Source organism: Pygoscelis adeliae, unplaced genomic scaffold (assembly GCF_000699105.1).
Source record: "Pygoscelis adeliae isolate BGI_AS28 unplaced genomic scaffold, ASM69910v1 Scaffold212, whole genome shotgun sequence".
Taxonomy (NCBI): domain Eukaryota; kingdom Metazoa; phylum Chordata; class Aves; order Sphenisciformes; family Spheniscidae; genus Pygoscelis; species Pygoscelis adeliae.
The window spans coordinates 857,031-878,240 of record NW_008824235.1 but is presented as its reverse complement, the minus strand read 5'-3'; positions in this window follow the sequence as shown (position 1 = coordinate 878,240).

The following is a 21,210-nucleotide window of genomic DNA, read 5'->3' as shown; positions in this document are numbered from 1 at the left end:
TCCATGTGCCTTAGCATAGCTTCCAGGAGGATCTGTTCCATGATCTTCCCAGGCACAGAGGTGAGACTGACTGGCCTGGAGTTCCCCAGGTCTTCCTTTTTTCCCTTTTTAAAAATGGGGGTTATGTTTCCCTTTTTCCAGTCAGTGGAAGCTTCACCGGACTGCCACGACTTCTCAAATATGATGGATAGTGGCTTAGCAACTTAAGATGATGACAACTGATCGTTATCTGTACTCTCTTCAGTAGAATTATGCAATTATGAAGCAGTTGGAGACCCCTCAAGGTACAAATTCACCCAGATTCTTTATGCAGCTAACCTAGGAGTAAAGGGTGGGTCTAAATGTTTGCATGCCACAGTCCCACACACTCAACATTTCAGTGGCATGATCCATTATAGGTCCTAACACAAATTAAATGGGACTATTTGTCCAGTTAGATGCTACATCTCATTTCTGCATTAACAGCCCACAAACCTTAATATTATTGCTATATTTGGGGTAGAGTACATGCATAATTTCTTTCTAGGCTTGCAGCGTTGAATTTGGAGACAAGGATATGTCTGATTACTTTTTTTGGTATGCACAGGGAGAAGTTAATGAACTTAATACATATCACTTAAAACTCAATTCTTTGTCATTGAGTTTCCATTTACACAAACCTGGAACAGGCAGGAGTCTACATCCTCTAGTGAATATCTTATCTATCATTCGGCATAATAATTAATCGGAAAGTTCAAAAGAACACTTTTGCTCATCTGCTTTACTCATAATCTGACTGGAAGATTAAGACAACCCTTAATTTACAGTTCTACAAGAACATATTTCTTCAAAACTGATCAGGCAGTTCACTGAAATAATTTTGAAGCATGTGGATATACATTAAATCCAGTGATTAATCTTTCAGACACACCTTATTACTAGCTTTCTTTGAAAGTCTCAGAGTTTTCACTTTGAATAACAATCCTTAGCTTTCTTGAAAGCATTCAACCTTTGTTGCCAGCTAGCACAGGTTACAATAGTTAACATTTTATTGTGACTAAACTTCAAGCTGAAAGCTCTGTGAATGCCTATGAGTCACACAGACCCTGCTCCACAGGTCTTTCCTCTGATTTCAGTTGAAGCAAAATAAGCATTAAGTAGCTTTGTTTCAAAAGCTCAACATAACATCAACAGAGAGCTACATCTCTAAGAGCTTGTATGCATTTCCCTCGCTGTTCCTGTAGCTCGATGTGCAAAGACTTTCTGTTACTGCCTTCTAAGCTCTATTTTTTTCCTTGGCTTAATTTTTTGGCCCCATGTCCACAAAACAACAGTCTTTTGTTCAAGACCATTCAGAGTTTGGGCTTTTACCTAACAACCTTCATCTTCATAGTATCTTACCTTCAGTTACCAGCAGTTCCCTTCTTCCTCTGTTACAGAGGTCAAGCCACTGCTGCATACCTGTCTGCACCAAGTCACTTTCTCTGCTGTAGACACTCCTCCACTGCACCCTCCAGCCCTAATGAGCTAACTCAAGTCACCTACTGCAGGCTCGGCTCCTGAGGGGTCACCCCACTGCCCTGCACACCTGAGCTAGTTATACAGACTTCATACAAGCCATTTCAGACTTTATTGCACATAAAACATAAAAAGGACTGACCAGTTCCTGCAGTGCTGATGTGTCACTCAGCCTTTACATGACAATAAACTCCAGCTGCCTCAGTGACTACTACTTAAAGGTACATCCTGCTTCAGCCAAACATAAAAAAACCCAGTCTCAACAAGCACAAAATTTGAGACCATCCAACAAAGCTCTAGGGCTCAGCTGTATATTCTGCTTCCTTTCCAGCAAAGTAACTAACCACTACTGACAATACAGCACCTACTTTTCTAGGCTAGCTGAGTTGGTAATTCTGCTTAAGCAAGGACCAAGCTCTCCTGCTTGCAACTACTTTTTCCCCCATGATAGATCCATTGCCAGGTGACAGCACTTTAAATGCTTAATATCAAGTTCTTACAGTATTGATTGGAAATCTATACAGACACAATCTCCATTGACCATGACACAACTCCACTTTCAAAGTGTGCTACCATTCATGTCTTCACTTTTCTGTTTGTCTACTGCAGCAGCTGACTTGTTTTCCCAATGCTATTCTGTAGCTAAACCATGCCACCTTTTAATCATGAATCAATGAGTCTGCCTTTTTAATAGGAACTTATTATTTGGACATCTTTTTTTCCCCCGAATTAGGATATGGCAACATTGAGTATTAGCAGCAATATACATCCCCACTTCACAAGTTCATGCCCCTAAACCTTATTCCTGTCAGGCAGTATAACATTTAGTACAAAAGGAGTTGCACCTCCTTTAATTATAACACCTTCTAGTAAAGCCATTTCACAGAAGCAAGAAAACAAACCACAAGAAGCAAAGAAAGGAGTTTCAGGGTTGCTTGACAACAGGGTTGTTAATTAGTTATTTTTTTAATATAAGCAGTGTAAATAATGGTCCACGGCTCTGATTTTGTCATCCTACCACCACCATTCCCTTACCTGTGCCCAGCAAGCATGTCAGAACTTCTAACAGCCTCTCCTACTGATCACACATACTTTTGAACAAGATCAGCTTATTCAAGATAGAGTGCTAATCCTTTCGGTGTATTCAAACTTGCTATCAACACCACTCTAGAAAGAGCCTCAATAGATTTCTTTCTAGTCACCACAGAGCAAACCAAGACAAAAACTTTTGCACATGTCAAAACTTTTGCACATGTCAAAACTTTTGCACATGTAAATTTAATTTGAACAATATTTAGTTCTATTTTGCTTCCAGACATTGTTATCAAATGTTCAATAACAGCTGCAGCATCTAGCTCTCCCACATTTATAGTCCATCAATTCCTGAGGCCTTTTTTTCCCTCCACCTCTTCCCCTTGCAAACTTTAAAAAGTCTGTTTTCTCAGTCAAGCATTTACCAGGAGCATTAGCAATTGCAATGAGGAGTTTACAGGCACCCTGCTACGTAGAGATGAAGAATATTCTATGCCCAGACCAAAGGCAGAGCTTTCTGCTCAGGTATGCCAACATCCATTTTTTTGTAGTACTCAAGATGGATAAGCTACAGTCTTCATACTTGATGAGACTGTAGTAAGCTGATAATAAATTGTTCTTTCCTCAATTTTGTACAAACTATTCTAGGTCCCCAAGCCTGGAATTACTTTAATTCTTCAGTTTTTTGTATGCTTTGATATTTGCATCTCCTGACAATGCCTTGATAACAGCTCCACCCTTGTTGTGATACCTTTTTGTTGCTGTTACCTTCTTTTCCTGGAAACTGATTAGTTCTCTTCCACAGTAGTTACCACTTTTTTTTTTTTATTAGAGCTAGACATGCAGCTCTGAATCTTTCAAAAGGGTTGTGAGAAGAGAAGAGGCGGCTCAGGGGAGACCTCATCGCTCTCTACAACTACCTGAAAGGAGGTTGTAGCGAGGTGGGTGTCGGTCTCTTCTCCCAAGTAACAAGCGACAGGATGAGAGGAAATGGCCTCAAGTTGCACCAGGGGAGGTTTAGATTGGATGTGAGGAAAAATTTCTTTACTGCAAGAGTGGTTAAACATTGGAACAGGCTGCCCAGGGAAGTGGTTGAGTCACCATCCCTGGAAGTATTTAAAAGACGTGTAGATGAGGCGCTTAGGGACATGGTTTAGTGGGCATGGTGGTGTTGGGTTGACGGTTGGACTCGATGATCTTAGAGGTCTCTTCCAACCTTAATGATTCTATGAAAATTTACTAAGTACTCCAGTCATACTTTTCATTGTGTTCCGTCAGAGGAAAACATTATCTACATGCACTGAACCCATGAAATTTTGCTATTAGACAGGAGGCTCTCCATAATCCATTTTGACTTCCATTTAGAAGAATAAAGCATTAAACAATCCACAATCTCTTGCTTGGTAAAGCTGCCTGTGGACTAGCAGCATACATGGACTGTCAACCACAATGGACATCAATGTTTCTAACTTAAAACACATATTACATTATCCTGCAAAACATACAGTGCCAAGTAAAACCTATGTACAGGTTGAGAAAACTTACCCTCAAAGCGGGCTGAATTTCTACCTGACAATACCTCATGCTCATATGAGCTAGATAATACTTTATTATTAAAACAGACAGACAACCAGGAATCTCAAAACAGGTATTCCCTGTGACTCATCTGATTATTCTTCACTTAATTTGAACACTACCAATAAGAAATAGTAACTACTTTGGACACTCCAATAAGTTGCATTTCTTACCATATTTCTCCCCACTTTAACCTTCACTGAAGGAGGTTACATGTTGGGAAAGTGTAAGCAACTCGATTTTTACATTGAAGTAGTACAAAAAGCAATGGTAAAAAAAAAATCTTTAAACTAGAAGACATTTTCCTATACAATGGAGTTCTTTATTTTCAGATTTCTTCTGCAGCAGTAAAAAATATGTTCACCATGAAAAGCATTAGGACACACCTGTAATCTTCTGTCCTGAACCAAAATTAATCAAGAATAATGGCAACCCTTTTTCCCCTTACCAAATATATTTTCATGTGTAAAACCCTAATAATTTTAAAAAACATCACCTTGCAGATAAGTGTTTTTTTAATAGTACAGTTTTAATGACAAAACCCCAAGTAATCAGTGTGTTAATATATTGTTTTTCCATCTGCAATACTGATAATTGAAGTATTAGAGGTTTAGCATTCCTTTCTTAAATTGTTTCTATTTCACATAAGTATCATTTGTCTTTGGTGTCCAAACTAATGCTTTATTCATTGCTCCCTGTACAATACTGATTGACCTCGTAGATTAGCCTTTTGTACGATATTGTATAAAACTCTTTACTGTAGTTAAGTGCAATTATATACAGAGAGTCTTCCATCAGTCCCCTTTGTTTCAGTTTCATGACATTTTCCTTTTATGCTGACTCTTCTCTACAAAACCATCATGTGCAGGAGCTCTGATTTCGCTCAGTTAGTTTTACCAGTTGCGATGGAAGAACAGATTCAGTAATATAATTTAGCTAATTCATGAGGATGAGTGGTTCATTTAAGATCCAGGACTCCCCATCACAGACATCTTCAATTTATGTATTTATATACTTTTTATTTTAAAATTTTCTGTAGTCTTTCATTTTTCACATTTCATATGCTGAACTTTCTTCCTTTATCAATTTGAATTGTATGTTCATATCAAAAGCCAGGCCCTGTTCCTAGAAAGATCTATACACATGCCTAGGTTTATATAACAACTTGCCTCCCTTGACACTCTCTATCCTCCAAGTAAGATCCATAACTGGTACCAGATATATATAAAAGACAGTTCTGAAAATAATAGGAAAATATAATACAAAATAATTTCAGAGAGAATGAGACCAACGCAAACTTTTTTCTTTGTATTACCCTGTATAACCAACATCTGCATGAAAAAGGCTTTTTGCCTATTATCTTATCCTTCATGTCCTTTTTTTTGATTGCTTTCTTCAGCCAGTTCTGCCTTCACAGATTATTCCATGGTCCAAATGTAACAGATGAATGGAAGCACCCAAAAGGCCCAGGATTAGAATTATAATTTTCTTCTTCTACAATTTATTTCTTTTGGAACACAGTTTGCTCCAGGATGCTTACAAACAAAAATCTAGAAGTATAGTACTCACGGGACACTCATTTCTCCATTTTTATTTATACAGTATTTTAAAATAAGGTGGATAAGGGAACTATGACTTAAAACTAAGTCTGAAAGTATAGAAGTAAAAAAAATAAGATGCTTATAAATCACCAAAATCCACTAAAGTCTTAGACTGTCCCTTCCTTCTATGCTACAATCTAAACTTCATGACTGAATCCCAGGTACACAATGAGCTAGACCTCCTCTGACATGAGAAAGATTAATAAAAACATTTCTGTAGCCAGTCCATACTCAAGTCATTAGCTTGTTTTGCTCTTCTCACTTCATTGATTTTTACCCCGGTATTCCTCAGTAGAAAACAGCCTTCCTGTTCAATGAAAAATATCACTAAAAACTCACTATTTTTCTGAGAATCGAGTTTTCTTATTCACAACATGGGGGTATTTGTATGAGGCTTGCTAGCCTCAGCCTGGAGCAGGAAGAGTTTCACACATCTTTGTCTTCTCAGGGAAGATTTGATCAGCCCTGGATTCTTCCCAGCACTTCCTAGGGGAAGTAGGGGTGGGAAGGTGGAGACATCCCATAAAACCTGACACATTCTTCTGAGAATTTTTAATTTCAACAGTTTAGTGTTTGAAAAGCCCACTTTAAAGTGTGCTTAAAGTTCTTGATTTTTCCCTCTTTGTAATTTTTTTTTTAGATTCTTATCTGTTAAGTCCACAATGAGGCTACAATGCTGTTTTTAATCCCTTTAAGGAATGGTTGGTTTTAAATTTTTAGTTTAACAAATTTCTCTTAAGGCTGAGGTTTAGTAAAGATACAATCCTTCACAATGAAAACTTTAGATTGTATATGAGAACATATAAAGTAAGAAATAGGCTTTCTTTCCAGTCCCTGTTGCTTGTAATTTATCAACAATCAACAACTAAAGTTTTTTGATTGTGCTACCTACTTAGTGCAAAGAAATTGTTCAAGAGCTTTCTTCCCAAATACTGATTTCAGATGCTACCAGGTATATGAAATCTCATCTTACAGTTCTGGAAAGTCAAATAAATAGATCCACCACCATGAACCAACAAGCACAGAAGTAAACCCATTCCTTGATTTTAAAGGAAGATGTAATGCATATTTATACTCTAGTCTTCCATTGTGTGGCTGCACACAACCATATTCATGGGAGAACCCAATAAAAGTCATTAGAGCCATTTACATTCAGCAGAGTGAAATTTTAGTTTACAAATACTTATGATTAGAACATACTCTGTTCTGTTTGCAAAGCTGTGGGAATGCAAATCTTGAAGTGTTTTCCTAGCTGCAACAAAATGAAGAATTATAAAAAAAAAATACTTGCTTTAATAATTTAATCAGGAAATTCAACAGCCTTCGCAAAATAAAACCTGCAGAATAAATATCTGAGGCAAACACAACCAGAATGTTTGTCCTTAATGCACAAATCAGTATCTCCTACAGCATGGTCCACTGAAATTCAGCAATTCCTAACTGTTTCATAGGAATACATACAGGACAGCTAATCACTCAAACTCTCTTCTTCCCTGCATACATCCTCAGAGCACCTGCTCTATCCCCATCAAGGCTAACCCTTCAGCATTCCACAGAAACTTTATGAAAGTTATATGAACAGATAAATAATGAATAAGCAGAATTCCTTGGGATCAGGAAGTTTAAAGCTACAAACAGGTAAAACTGACAGTCAAAGTACGATGTATTACTTAAGTTCTCGGAAAAGAAGGCGTATTATAGATAATGTAGGAATTCATAAAATGTGTTGGGTCAGCAGCATTAGCAGCAACTCAGAGTACATTAGTAATGGAAAGAGACCAATCTTCTAATAACAAATGCATAAGACAAGATCTTCCACTGAGAATGAGAAGACTTAGGATTGGCAAAGCACACTAGTCTATTCTGGTTACTTTGAAAAGTGTAATGACAAGAATGTGTTACCCACCAGTGATAACATGAAGTCTTTGTCAAAATGGAAAACAAATTCCAATTTTTTTAATCTTATAATTATTTGACTTCTTTTGAGGTATAAGCTAGAGGTACAAGCTAAAAAGAAGTCAAATTTAATTATTTGATGCAATGCTACATGAGCTTTTAGGATTTCAAGTCTTCTGGTTTGTAGTATTAGCACAGCAAAGTTTAAGTAGTCTTAATTCAGAGATTAATTTCTAAGATATACCTGTTAGTTTTTACATGGTAAGGCTGGAGAATCCCCAATTAGTTTAAAGCCTCCTTAATGAAGCAAATCAACAAAATGATATGCTAGTCTGCTCACTGGGTACTCATCTGCATTCATCTTAGAAGACTAAGCAACTCCAGCAGTTTATACATATAGTTTCTGAAATGCTAGATGAATATTTAACAGCAGGCAGACTTCCTTGGTCATGAGAAGAATGGTGTTTCTGGCCAAATCTTTAATACTACTATAATAATCAATAAAAAATATTGTACATCCTTAGCTCTAGTTTATCTGATTTTGAACCAAGTTTTTTTGGGGAAAAAGGCCATGTGTTTTTGAACAAAACTTTTCAGCTTATACATAAAGATATGGAATGACTGATGAATATTGTACTTGTGTTTGAATAAGGTTAAATAAGTTGAAGAGTTACTGCCCTAGCTAGAACCCTTCCTGCACTATATACCTTTATTGTATTTAGACAGTGAGGATAATTATTTAGGTAGCACAAGTTTAAGGTTTGAGAGATCTAAAAATTTGCCAGAAATCCAGTAATGAAATTAATACTATTACAGTCTCACGTATTCCCCCCTCCCCCTTTATTTCCTTGGAAAGGAGCTGCTCACAATCACAGCTCCATCCTCAGGGAGTTTATTAGGTCATGTAACACTAAGAAATGTGTTTTTTTCCCTAGCTAAATCTTTAATTATAAAGAAAAGTTTAGTTTTCTTCCTTGTCAGAGACAGAATGAATTATAGCAGTATTTATAATCAGGATGTCCAGCTTTCCTGTTAACAACATGACAGGCAGAAGAACATAGTCACCATTTTCGTAGATCGCAAACTTTATCTCCTCTTTACCTGTCCGTCCCACGCTTTTAACAGCATCACCTCAGACATTCACAGATTGCTGCATAACCATCTTCACCCACCTTCCAGTGTGCTTAAATTCTTTCTGTTAAATCAAATGAAGCAAGTGTTAGCATTACTCTACTGAGTACAATCATTTCTCTAAACTTCCCAATAAAGCTGCATAAAAGAAGTGAGAATATGCAGTCTGGTAGGACTTCTAAAATGAGGCAGGCTGGTAAAACGCATCTTTCCTAACAAAAATTTGGTTATGAACAACCAAGGGACAAAGAACCAGAACACCAGTGATAGGAACCATTCCTCTTATCTGAGCATAACAGCTTCTCAGAAGTCTTCCTTTAGAATCACAGAAAAACAGAGGCCAATACAGGACATTGTTACATCTGGAGTAATTTATGCTGTGCACTAAGTACAAAGGACACAGGTAGACTAGTGTCAGAAAGAAGTAAGAACAGAACTGGCCCATAGGGAAAGCAAACAAAGAGACAAGACTAACCACGACACAGATAGGAACAGCGACCTTGCCAACAAGGACACAGTCCCGTGGACCAGAACAAGAATATTTATCATAACATCACTAGGTCAGCAATTATGAGTGCTAGGTCATGTCTGAGATCACGCTGAAGAGAACACCCAAACAAAAACACCATCAACAGGCAAAAGACAGCACTAAGCACAACACTAGCTTTGAAGATGGATCTTAAATGGCTTTATGCAGAGGGTGTGTGGGTAGAGGTCCCAGGAGAAGCTGATCTGGGCAATTAAGGCCTATTGGCACACTCAGGGCCCTGAAAACTAGTTAGTTGAAGTTGACATGATTCCTTTAAGCTGAGAATAATTAGCTAACCTGCGTGCTTTAACACAGCTGGATAATGTCTCCCCTGAGGAAGGCACTGATTACTTTTACTATACTTGGGTTATCACAGCTATTACTCGATTTTCTCCAGCTAGGAGAAACATAGGTACATTTTGCAAGGCTTTCTCCAAGGGATTTCAACAAACTCTTCTGTGGATAAACTGGGAGAGATTTGTCAAGGCTGGTGAGATTTTTTGCCTTCTGCACTGATACTTCCCTGCTGGATTTAATAAATCCAGTTTTCTTCAGAGAAATCAGAGAGCTGCTCAAAGCAAGCATGATGTAGCTTAAGCTGAGAGTTTGAGAGGAGCCAGACTGTCTTTGTGTCTGTTTAAAACAAGATTAGATTTAGGCCTGTGTAAATCACCTTAGGTACGAATTTGCAGGGCTTGTGACAGAGAGGTGTGGACTACGTTTATACACACACATCATACTTTCCAAATAGGACTGTATTAGTGAGGCCCTAATTTGATGTAAAGCTGATTTGACAAAATCAAAAGAAGCAGCCATTTTGGGCAGGTTCGGTGTTTTTAACAATGCTCCATCTCTGATCAAGACAACAGGAACAACCTTGTCTTTCCTTCCCCCTCTGAGACTAGCACGTCCCTCTAAAGGAATGTCTGCACAGCCAAATGAAGTGTGACTGTAGCACATGCGAGTACATTTGCACTAGTATTAATCTAGCGGTAAAACCCCAGATATTGCAGGAGGGCCCTCTGCACGGAGCATCACCTCTAGGATAGCTCTGCAAGGATCCAGTAAATCACCTGACAAGTATTTTAGCTGCTAGTCCAGCTCAAGCTCTGTAGTCACAGCTGTGGTTATAGATGCTGGCCAGTTCACAGCTGGCAGCACAAGCATGCCAGAGCTAAACCATACTGTCATGTCATGTTGTTACTTAGATATAGCCTAAGCACTTTCTACACGTGCTTGTCTCTGATTAATGTGTTCAAAGCTTTTTAGCATGTTTCCAATCTGTTCCTGAACCTTAATTAGGAATTAAACCTGGGGTCCCTTAGAGCTGCTGGGATTTCCATGTGACTTTCCTTCTGGAGGCACAAAAGCACAAAAATCTCTGTCATTGCTGTTTCAACATTTTTGTTAGTTCAGTGGTAAGCTGGGCTTTCAAAGCTATTGGGAAGAAAGCATGTACTGTTTGTCTACTAGAGCTGTTGAGTATATTTATTAAGTAAAAACATAGACATGTTCTAAAGAGATTTTCTAGCTACAAAAACAATGTAGGTATCATATTTGGAAGACCATATATATGGTATATATAATCAGCTGGTGACTTTTTGAGAGTACTGTATGAACTGGAAAGAGATTTTTTTTTGTTTTATTTATAATCCGCTGCCAACTTTCTCATCAGAAGTGCAACAATATGTTCCAACAGACCAAATTCCTCTGGAGAAAGTGTGGGGAAAGGAACAGTTTTCAAAAAACCCCTCTGATTTTTGAAAAGGAACATTGCTAAACTTTTGTTTAAAATAAAGTCAAACCCAAAACATCAACCTTAAGTTCTTCAAAATGCAGGAAAACTACAGAGTCCGTGTATTTCAACTGCCACGTTTGCACAATGTCAGCGACGTGACCTTTCTTGTGAGAATTAATGTAGCGCCTTGTGTGGAAGAAGTCACTGGAGTTTAAGCCACTGCAGAAGTAAATTTAAAATTATACTTTTACAAGTACTTTCCTGACTCACATACCCATAGACATATGCACTGATATCCTGAAAATACTGTGATACTCATAATGATAAAGCATCTCAGAAATGTACCAAAAATACACTTAAAGAATGACTGTGTAATAAAGCAGCTTTTAGTAAAAAATATACCATTCTAATACAAACCACATCTGAAAAGCCATGAATGACTCTGCAAAGAGCTGGGGTGTTATATACCAAATGGGTACAATGTCTACCTATATCATTTATAGCAACATACTCACATGCAGAGTGGCACATTGCAATATAACAAAAAACCAGCACTTTAAAGAAAAAGGGGTTTGGTAAATAATGTCAAAGCCCTGAGTGCACTAATAGGCCTTAACTGCCCTGACCAGCCTCACCTGGGGCCTCCTCTGAACAGGGACTCCATATAAACTCGGGCTGGGGCCTCATCTATCCCTGTTCCTGAGGGGCTGTGGGGTGTCCTTGGCCAGCCTGTGGCCCTGGTGTGTTTAGGGGCCACCAGGCTGTTGGTGAGACCTGCTGTTCTCACCTGCCTGCTCTGTGTGCCCATTGCTGGTGCTGTGGGATGGTGCCATGTCGGTGAGGCTGCTGGCCTGTGCTCCGGCTTGCCTCAGCTCCCAGCTTGCTTTCCCTGAGGGAACGGCCCTGCTCTTGCTGCTGTCTTGTGTATAAACAGTATGTTAGCCTTGGTATTTTTTTAAAAATGTATATGGGGTACGGTATTTGGGGGTGTGTGAATTGACCCAATGTCCAAAGACTCCAGAAGCCATATGGTAAAAGTAATGGCTGCCTATTTTTAGCAGGTTACTTTCACTATGTGAAATGCGGCGGTAACAACAGAGGTGATAGCAGCTTTCCATCAGGAAGTCAAGCCTATAAAAGGGGAGGCTTTACATATCTTGCTGGAAGGAGTGGAAAAATAATTCAGCATGGATCAGAAAAGACAGCAATAGTTGCTTTAAAGTTTAACGTAATTTATGCAGGAGAAGTTTTACAGTTGCTTGTTGTGGGCTATTAGGCACAAGAGAGCATGCAAATGAGCAGATAAAAAAGCAGGTTTTGCCCTCCTTCTAAGGACTAAGCTAACTTTTTGCTGGGATGGTGGGAGACAGTCAGTGACTCAATACTACTTATATTTCTTTTACAAGATATTAAAAGGTTTTCTTATGCTCTTTATAGTGTTAAAATTAAAATAGTCTTATCTGATATATACAAAGCTTATATTCATTGAAGGATAGGTTACAATAAAGAAAGATAACTTTGATAAATGTAACTCTTATCTAATAGCCTCTCAGGGAAAAGAAGAAAAAGCTGAAAACTTATTTCAGTGCCACAGCTCAGATCTCAAATATGTGATTGCTGTCTTGATTTCCACAGCTACTTGATCAAGCCAATTTCTCTGAAAAAAATATGCCATTCTAGAAGCTTCAAGTATTCTTGAGTGTTAAATGATAACAGGAAGATGGCTATGGGTTATTTTGCCCAGAAACTTCATATTCTGAGATACATCTGTGTGCATCTCATATTAGAAATCAGACTATTTCTTTTACTCCTCTGTTTATTAAAGCTTAAAGGATGTCATGCCCATTCCCTCACAAGTGGAGTAGGGAAACTGCTTTTTTTGTGTGTGAAGAGACTTGGACAGACAGCAACAAGCTACTGGTTATTGACTGTGAAATCTAAGCCTCAGATTAAAGATGCCTTTAATTGTACATGAAGGAAGATTTTTAGGTTGGAAATACGTGAAATGGATCATTTTGGCTAAATAGTGCATTAGACAATAACTGATGCTTTAATGTTCACATCTCTGCCTTCAAATATTGATTTCATATTAAAGTTGGCACACTACAGGAAATACTGTTTCTTCAAAGTGTTTGTTAAAGGAAAACAATATCCATTTTTACACAGATTTTCTTTTGTTTTAATTCTGGCTTTGGTTTAGCAAATTTGGTCTAGTAAGCTTTTTTGCTTCTGACTTTAAGGCCTTAATAGGATCCTTCTCTTTCCAGAAATGCAAAAATTGAAAGGATATTGAAAGGCCTGGTTAAAGACAGGGTAAAGGTACTATGACAAAATGACAAATTAAGTATCTTGATACAGTAATTAATGACAGAGTCTGCTTTCTGATGTGACACTCTGTGGGGTTGTCGTGGTTTAACCTCAGTCGGCAACTGAGCACCACGCAGCCGCTCGCTCACTCCCCCCCACCCGGTGGGATGGGGGAGAGAATTGGAAGAGCACAAGTGAGAAAAACTCGTGGGTTGAGATAAAAACAGTTTAATAATTGAAATAAAATAATAATGTAATAACAATAATACACAAAGCAAGTGATGCGCAGTGCGATTGCTCACCACCTGCTGACCGATGCCCAGCCAGTCCCCGAGCAGCGGCCCCCCCCCCGGCCTGCTTTCCCCTGTTTATGTACTGAGCATGACATCACATGGTATGGAGTGTCCCTTTGGCCAGTTTGGCTGTGCCCCCTCCCAGCTTCTTGTGCACTTCCAGCCTTCTCAGTCGGTAGATCATGGGAAGCTGAAAAATCCTTGGCTAGTGTAAGCATTACCTAGCAACAACTAAAACATCGGTGCGTTATCAACTTTGTTCTCCTCCTAAATCCAAAACACAGCACTGTACCAGCTACTAGGAAGGAAATTAACTCTATCCCTGCCGAAACCAGGACAGGGGTAATTTGTTCTGAAAGCCCTGTATGTTTCTACCTTGAGCTTGCAGCACCTCTCTGGTTCTCCTGCAAACTGCCTGCACCAGGGAGTTCAGGAATTGCGTAGTCTCCATCAGGCATATCCCTGTCTGGATTCTACTACGCCATTTTCAGTTCAGTCAGGTATCACAATATGAATGTAGATTAAGATTTCATTGCTAATTCTTTGCCAAATGACACTCACGTATTTGCTTTTCAAAGCTTGTATCAGCAAGAAGCTGTTATAATATGCTTGGTAACTTCTGCAGTGCTGACAGTAGCAACAATACGCTTCCCCCAGCACCCCTCTCCCCCCAAAAACTTGACATGTCTAGCAGTCATTTTTACACTGTTGTGGTAGATGGGAAATAGTTTTGTGGGCCCTCAGCTATCTGCCAGGTTTATATCCTGGGGCAGGAGGGGTAAAGTGTGGTAGGGGAGAAGCCCTGGGGCAGGTTTGAGGAAGAAGGGTGCAGAGGCTGGAAGGGGGGTTAGACTGGTGAGCTGCTGCTCTGAGTTAGGAGCTGCAGCTCATGCAGAGGATAAGCAGCTGGGCAGGACTGTAAAGAACAGAAGGAACCACCTAGAGACCCAAGGGCACTTAGGTGGAGTTTGCTGCAGCTCAGTCAGTTAATTGAAACAAAGGCTGGAAGCAAGGAGCTGCACTGTAAAGACAATGGCTGGAAGAGTTCCTTGTTAACACTCTTATTTCTATGCTGTCTTATATAGTTCATTAAATGTTTTTCTATTTAATAAGTTAATTATCCTAGACTATAGAGAAATATAGTCCAGCCTTTTAGATATTCAAAGCATTTTGATCTTAGGCTGTTATAGGAGACCATCTTGGCAGATCCATTTCAAACGGCTGGCCAAATTGGGTTCAATTATAGCTGCTGCTATCACAAAGGTTAAATCCTGACCCACCTGTGTTCCAATGCAAGAGTCAGGCTTCCTTCCAATGGATGCCCCATGTGCAGGCAGGGAGAGGACCATGGCCTGTGCTAGCAAGGCCCCTGCTCTGGATGATCCAAGGCCTTGGACTGTGAAGTGTAGTGCTAAGTACACCCTTCCCACAGCCAGGTGGTCACTGGAGTGTATGGTCTGGACCAGCATAGCATGTTGCCCATGTACCAACAATAGGTGTAGCTAAACTGATGAAAACCTGATACCTTTAAATCAGGTGAAGTCAACTCACTCAATAAGATATTAGCAACCATAAATACAGGTACAGGAGGAGCAACTGTGTATAAGAAATGTATGAGATGGTCTGCATTTTGATTCCCTGTCAGCAGAGGTTCTAAATACTGAATTACCTGTTTAACTGTCTGATTGTTCTTCTGAGCTAATCAGATTTATTTGCTGATTCTTCACTATCTCTGCTATGTAAAATTGACCAAATACAAGGAATAAAAGCAAAGCAATACACTCTCACTAAGAAAGAAGCATGTGTAACTTTCCATATATTGTAAAACCAATAAAGCCTTTAATGTAGAAGAGGATAGTAGGTATCTGAAGCCTGGCCTTCCCAATGTGAGGCTGTGGTATGTAAGAAATGTTACCTGTTAGTCTACTGTAGTTGTATGTTATGAATATTCATTGTTCTGATGGCCATTTCATCTGACATGAACAAAAGTAATGAGACAAAATGCCATGAATGTTAAATTTCACTCAGAAGAGCAAGAAATCATTTACACAGGACAGATGTGTCTTCCTAATTATCTCTGTAGTGGAACATTTTACATGCAATGCTAACTTGCAGTTTGGGAATCTCTGGAGATGATCACTGTCCTTGTATAAAGCCTACAGAAATATTTGTATTGTATGTTCACAGGTCGTGGTTTAAGAATCTGAAGCTTTCCATTTGGATTTCCTTGACTTTGTGATATATATGTCATTCTGAATGCTATTTAAACACTTGTTTGCAGTATTTTCCTTCTTTCAAAGACTAGAATATGTTCCTTTGTATGCCTTACAAAATGAAGGCAAAAGAACAAGGTAATTACATTCAAAACTGTTTTCTTATGCTATTATAAACAGAAAAATTAAACAGCTTAACTCCTTTGCATTACTTGGCTTCCTTGCAATGACTCGTAGCAGTCAACAAAGCAAATTAAAGTGGAAGAGAATTGTACTTTTGTAAATATACTTGTAATGCAACCTTGCGGTAAGCTATTAAAAAAAACGTACAACCCAAATCTAGAGAAGCTGTTATGCAGTTAATATTCTGCATTTAAAATTGTATAGATTTAAACATTGTATGAAAGTATTAAATAAAGTTTTAATCTTTTCCTCAGTTTCGGTAGAATCTATGGTCTGTTAATGAGATAATGTTGAAAATCTGTACTTTTACCCTGAAACACAATATGGTAAGATTTTAGCCAGGAAAAAGGATTTTTCATAGGAACAAAACAATGTAGGAAAGAGCTTTGTATTTTCACTTCCATGTAAGAGCTGTATACACAGGTGAAACATAATGAAGCAGAGGGCATAGTATTTACTGCTTTGTGAATTGGATGTACTTTTGGTGTGTGAAAAACATTTCATCTCGCATTACATTGTAGAAAACACTGTGCTCTATATTTCTCATGTTTTGTCTTCCTCCCAACAATGCTAATTCCTAGTCAAGCTAGTATGACTATTAATTGAACTTCAGTTGAGGAAAACATTTTTTGCAGATTCTGTTGTAGGTCTAAAGAACAACATTTCTATAAAGAAAGGTGGAAAAGCCAGAAAGTTTAACTAGTTTACAAGTTGTTCTAGTCCCTAGATGTTTATACTGAGTTTTCATACATCACCCTGCTGTCTGAACACAAGGTCTATGGACCTTTAGGACTGAAACTTCCCACTTCAACTTCCTTGATTTTGTAGTATTTGTCTCATTCTGATAGTTACTGATGAATAATTCTTTTAATGTATTTTGAGCTAGCAAGAAGTGAGTTTAATGTGAGTATCTTCTGTAACACCTACTGCCCATTATAGTAAGATTATATTGTTAAGGAGAAAGATGGTTCACTTTCTTCTGGCATCAGTCAGAATCTCTGTAGTTTAACAGTGTATGAAGACAAAGGATTGCCATCCACACTGGCCAGGTACTTATTGTTAATCTGTCTTTTAGGTTTCTCTAGCAGATTCTTTTAATCTCCGCAACATTATGGAAGGGTACAATATTATAAAACTAAAACTCCTGCAATATTTTCATTTTCAGAATAAGAGTACCATTACTTATCATGAAACAACCCCAAAATGATTCCACGTTTCTATTATTTGGTTATTCAAAGTACTCTTTCTTTTTCTGAATACAGACTATATGTAACAAAATGAAACTTTGTATTCTAAAGCAATAAAAACCCTGGCCCGTGAAATAAACTGACTTCTCTAGTCACAAATTGCAATCACAGCTTGACAAATGAAGCTAAAAAGTTTGGTTTCCAGAATCTATTCTGGGGCTAATATACTCAAATTAATATAAAGTATTTGGAAAGTATTTATTTGGCAAGAAAGAATGGATATGACTTTTCTCCCCATGTAAATAAAAATGTCAGTCCCAGTTAGTCCTTATCTTGTATCTTGCATTGATACTTACCACTGCAAAATACCACTGGTCTCTACTGTACACTGTTTAAATGATTGGACTAGAAATAAATTACTAGAGAACTACATTCTGCATTTCTTCAAGTTTCTAGAGGTTTTTTTTAAAATGTCTGTATGTGCAGACTTAATGAAAACTTTGTTAAAGTGTTTGGGAAGTTTGCCAGTGATAACAAAGAGCCAATGATAGGGAATAGTTCAGAATAGCAAACATAACTGATGTTTATCACCTGGATTCTTAAAGGAAAAGGAATAACCTGCAGCTAGAGGCTCTCTTCAACATGACAGCAGGTAGCCAGCCACAAAGCCAAGTTACTAAGCAGAGTGTGCGATACCCTATAAGAATACTTCTTATGAACGGGGAATTTTCTCTTAGGGAGAGAAAAATCCTGCCTCCCAGCAATCACAAAGGAAAAAATAAAATAGAGGGAACAGTTCAGAGCCTCCTGGAGGAAGAGGAATACTGGAGAGTGGATAAATACTGTTTACTACCCAGCACATGATGGAAGGTATAATAGCTGGAGCAGGCTGATTGGGTTAGGAAGGATTTGGGGAAGAGTTCTTAAGCAGTTGAGTCTGTGCCAGTTATAATTTTAAGGCAAACCCAGAAGTGTCACAGGAATTGGTTGAATCACAATTTATCTTTGTACGAATAGGTACAATTAATGGTAGCTGTTATGGAGCAAAGGAGGGTCTTCAATACTTATTCCTTATCTAACTTCTCAGAACTTGGTTCACTTAATCCTGCTAGGGTCAGGATTTGATCCAAGGAAAGTTTTAATCATTCCAGGAGAAAGGTATACCATTACTAACTTATTTTTCATACTGTTTTGAAAAGAATGATTTCTCACAAGCAAGTGAAGTGGTTTACAATCTGAATCAAGTTAAGATGTGTTTAGTTTCAGTTGCATTAAATATTTTAGGTTAGTTATCCAAGAAATCTTCATCTTTTGACCTTTTCCAGTTTTCCTACCTTCTCCGTTCCTTCTTACTTGAACCTTGGGCCAGTTCTAATAAAATTTTACAAGAATTGAAAATAGTTTTTAGCTGTTATAAGCTTCACTAAAACAAATGTCTGAGGAGATAGACGGGAGAAACCTCAGGTACAGGAAAAGCTGCGAGTTTAACTACAATGCAAGAAAATGCATTGAGGAGATGGCAAATGATATCCATATGGTATATCAGGTTTCAAGACTTACACTGCTCACATAATATTTTATCTAAACTACTTGCAAATTAGCAGAAATATGAGTGCCTGATAATGTACAAAAGGAAAGAGCATAGATTAGGCTCCTCTAGCATAAACACTAAATGAGGCATGTGGGCAGTGATGAATACTTTTCTTTCAGCGAAAGATTACATTTTGAAAAAGAGCTACCTTGCTTAGAGGACACAATAACTGTGTCCCAATATGAGCATCCAATCACATTCCTGCAAGCAACTTTGCTTTTCAGTCTGTATTTTCTTCCTTCTTTTCCAGACTGACTATAGTAGGTATCAACATCTCCTTGATAAGAGTCCACAAAAGATGTCAAATGAGAAATACATTCCCCCTACCTACCTTCCTTCACCATGTGATTTTTGTGAGCTCTTCAAGGAGAAGTTTTCCTTCAGGAAGGACAATACCAGCTGCAAAAAAAACCCCACCCCTTTCTCTTCTACTTAAAAAAAAACCATGCGATAAAGTGCCTTGGGAGGACCACATGCAACTAAACAATATCCGTATTTTGACTGGATTAGCTAGCTTATTTCACTGGCTGAAAAATTTTGGGTAAAGTGAATTTAGACATTTCTGAATCCATTATGATGTAGCTAGCAGATCTGTTTTCTTATTGAAATTCTCTCATTTCCTTCTACAGAAGAATTATCAAAGACAGCTGCCCTTTATTTCTTCATATCATATGTATGAATTTTTTCAAGAGACAAAAAGAAAAGTGACTATTTCTGTAAGCAAAATCTGCCCTAGGAAAGATACTTATTTCTCTCTATAGCTAGTTGTACTGTTTTTCCTTCCCTCCAGTCCATTAGATACTCATGATCTGGGTGTTGTTTAAATGGTATCTTGATGTACTCTGATACTCTGAAAAAAATCTCAAGATTCCTTTTGGAACTACAACACAATGGCAGTTTGAGCAATCTTCTCAAACTCCTCCAGTATTTTTCCCTGGGCTCTTGCTTGGGATTATAGCTGTCAAGAAAATAACCTGGAGAGCAGGGAGCAGTATGGGTTTTGTTTGTTTCAGGTTTAAAGAAAAAAATCTTGGCATCTCTCCCAGCTAGTTCACATCACTCATTTCAAAACCTAAAAAATTAATCCCATCTCTATTTCTTTCAAGCTATACAGAAGCAATTTCAGAAATCTGAGCAGGGATCATACCCACACCCAGAAAGAGCTGTCTGTATTTAGTTCAGTTTTGCACTGAAGCAGAGCTATTCCATCTCTGCTCTACAGTAACCTTTATTTTTCAGAGTCCAGTATAATCACATGTGCCAAGCAATGAGGAAAAAAAAAAAATCCAAACCACAACTTGATATATCAGGGAATATTAGATAGGGTACAGAGGCACGAATATTTTCCTTGGAATTTAGGAAAGTCAATACATTGTTTTGTTGTCTTTTCCAGCAGTGTCCTTCAAAGCGGAGGTTGTTTCTTGTTTGCTTTCTTTTCCTCTGCTATTGGACATAGGCTTTCTCTTTCTACTGGGATGGAGAGATTTGAACAAGTCTAATGCTTGTTCCAAACGGGTCAGGTCCATAATATCTGAGGAAAGAAGCATTTTGCTGCCTCCCAATCTTGTTTGCAACAACGGGATGTGGTACTACAAGCAACAGTTCCAACCATGAATAACAAACATAATTTAGATTACTGCATGACAGCACAATATGCATCAATAGATAATTGTCTGTTTAACAATTTGCTAAATTAATAGAATCAGTCCATATGCTGAACTACCTTATCCAGTCTTTTGTCCAGTGTGTAAAGATTATTTTTTTTCCCCATTAAGAACTTAGTGATGTAGAAAAATCACATTATCCAGACACCAGTTACTTATTGTTGTATCATGCCTGATTGATGGGTTTTATTTTACTATCATCAGATTAGATATGAGGTGAGATAAATTTAAGAGAGGCATGGGAACTCTCTTGTTTTGGTGTCATGTGCCTACTAAGACTACACTTGAGAGCCTAATGAGGTTAATTCGCAGCAAGGTGCAACAGTAGCTTAGTAATTATCTTAAAGGCTTGCTACCTCTTTGCTGTGAATTTGTAATGAAAGTATTCTGCCAACTTCCAGAGACAGGTAAACAACTTGTATACAAATTGATTAGCAGCTGGGAGATGGTACCACCTAGAATAAATAGATGAATGAGTTTTGTTTCCATGTATAATCAAGTTAATGACAGCCATTTTTTATACAGGATTTTGACTTCTTTGACACCATTTAGACTGTTTGCTGCAGTTCTCTTGCCTAGACAGAAAGCAAGCAAGCGATTATCCAGAGCAACTGTCATTCTTCAGGCTTTCAGTAGATTACTGACATAATATGGAATATGAACCTTTCCTGGTAAAGGCTCATCAAACAAGTCAGAAAAGACTGCAAAGTATATCTGCAGGCAGGTTCACTGACAGATCATCCAGTTTGCTTATCTTCTGCTCTCTTCCTCCC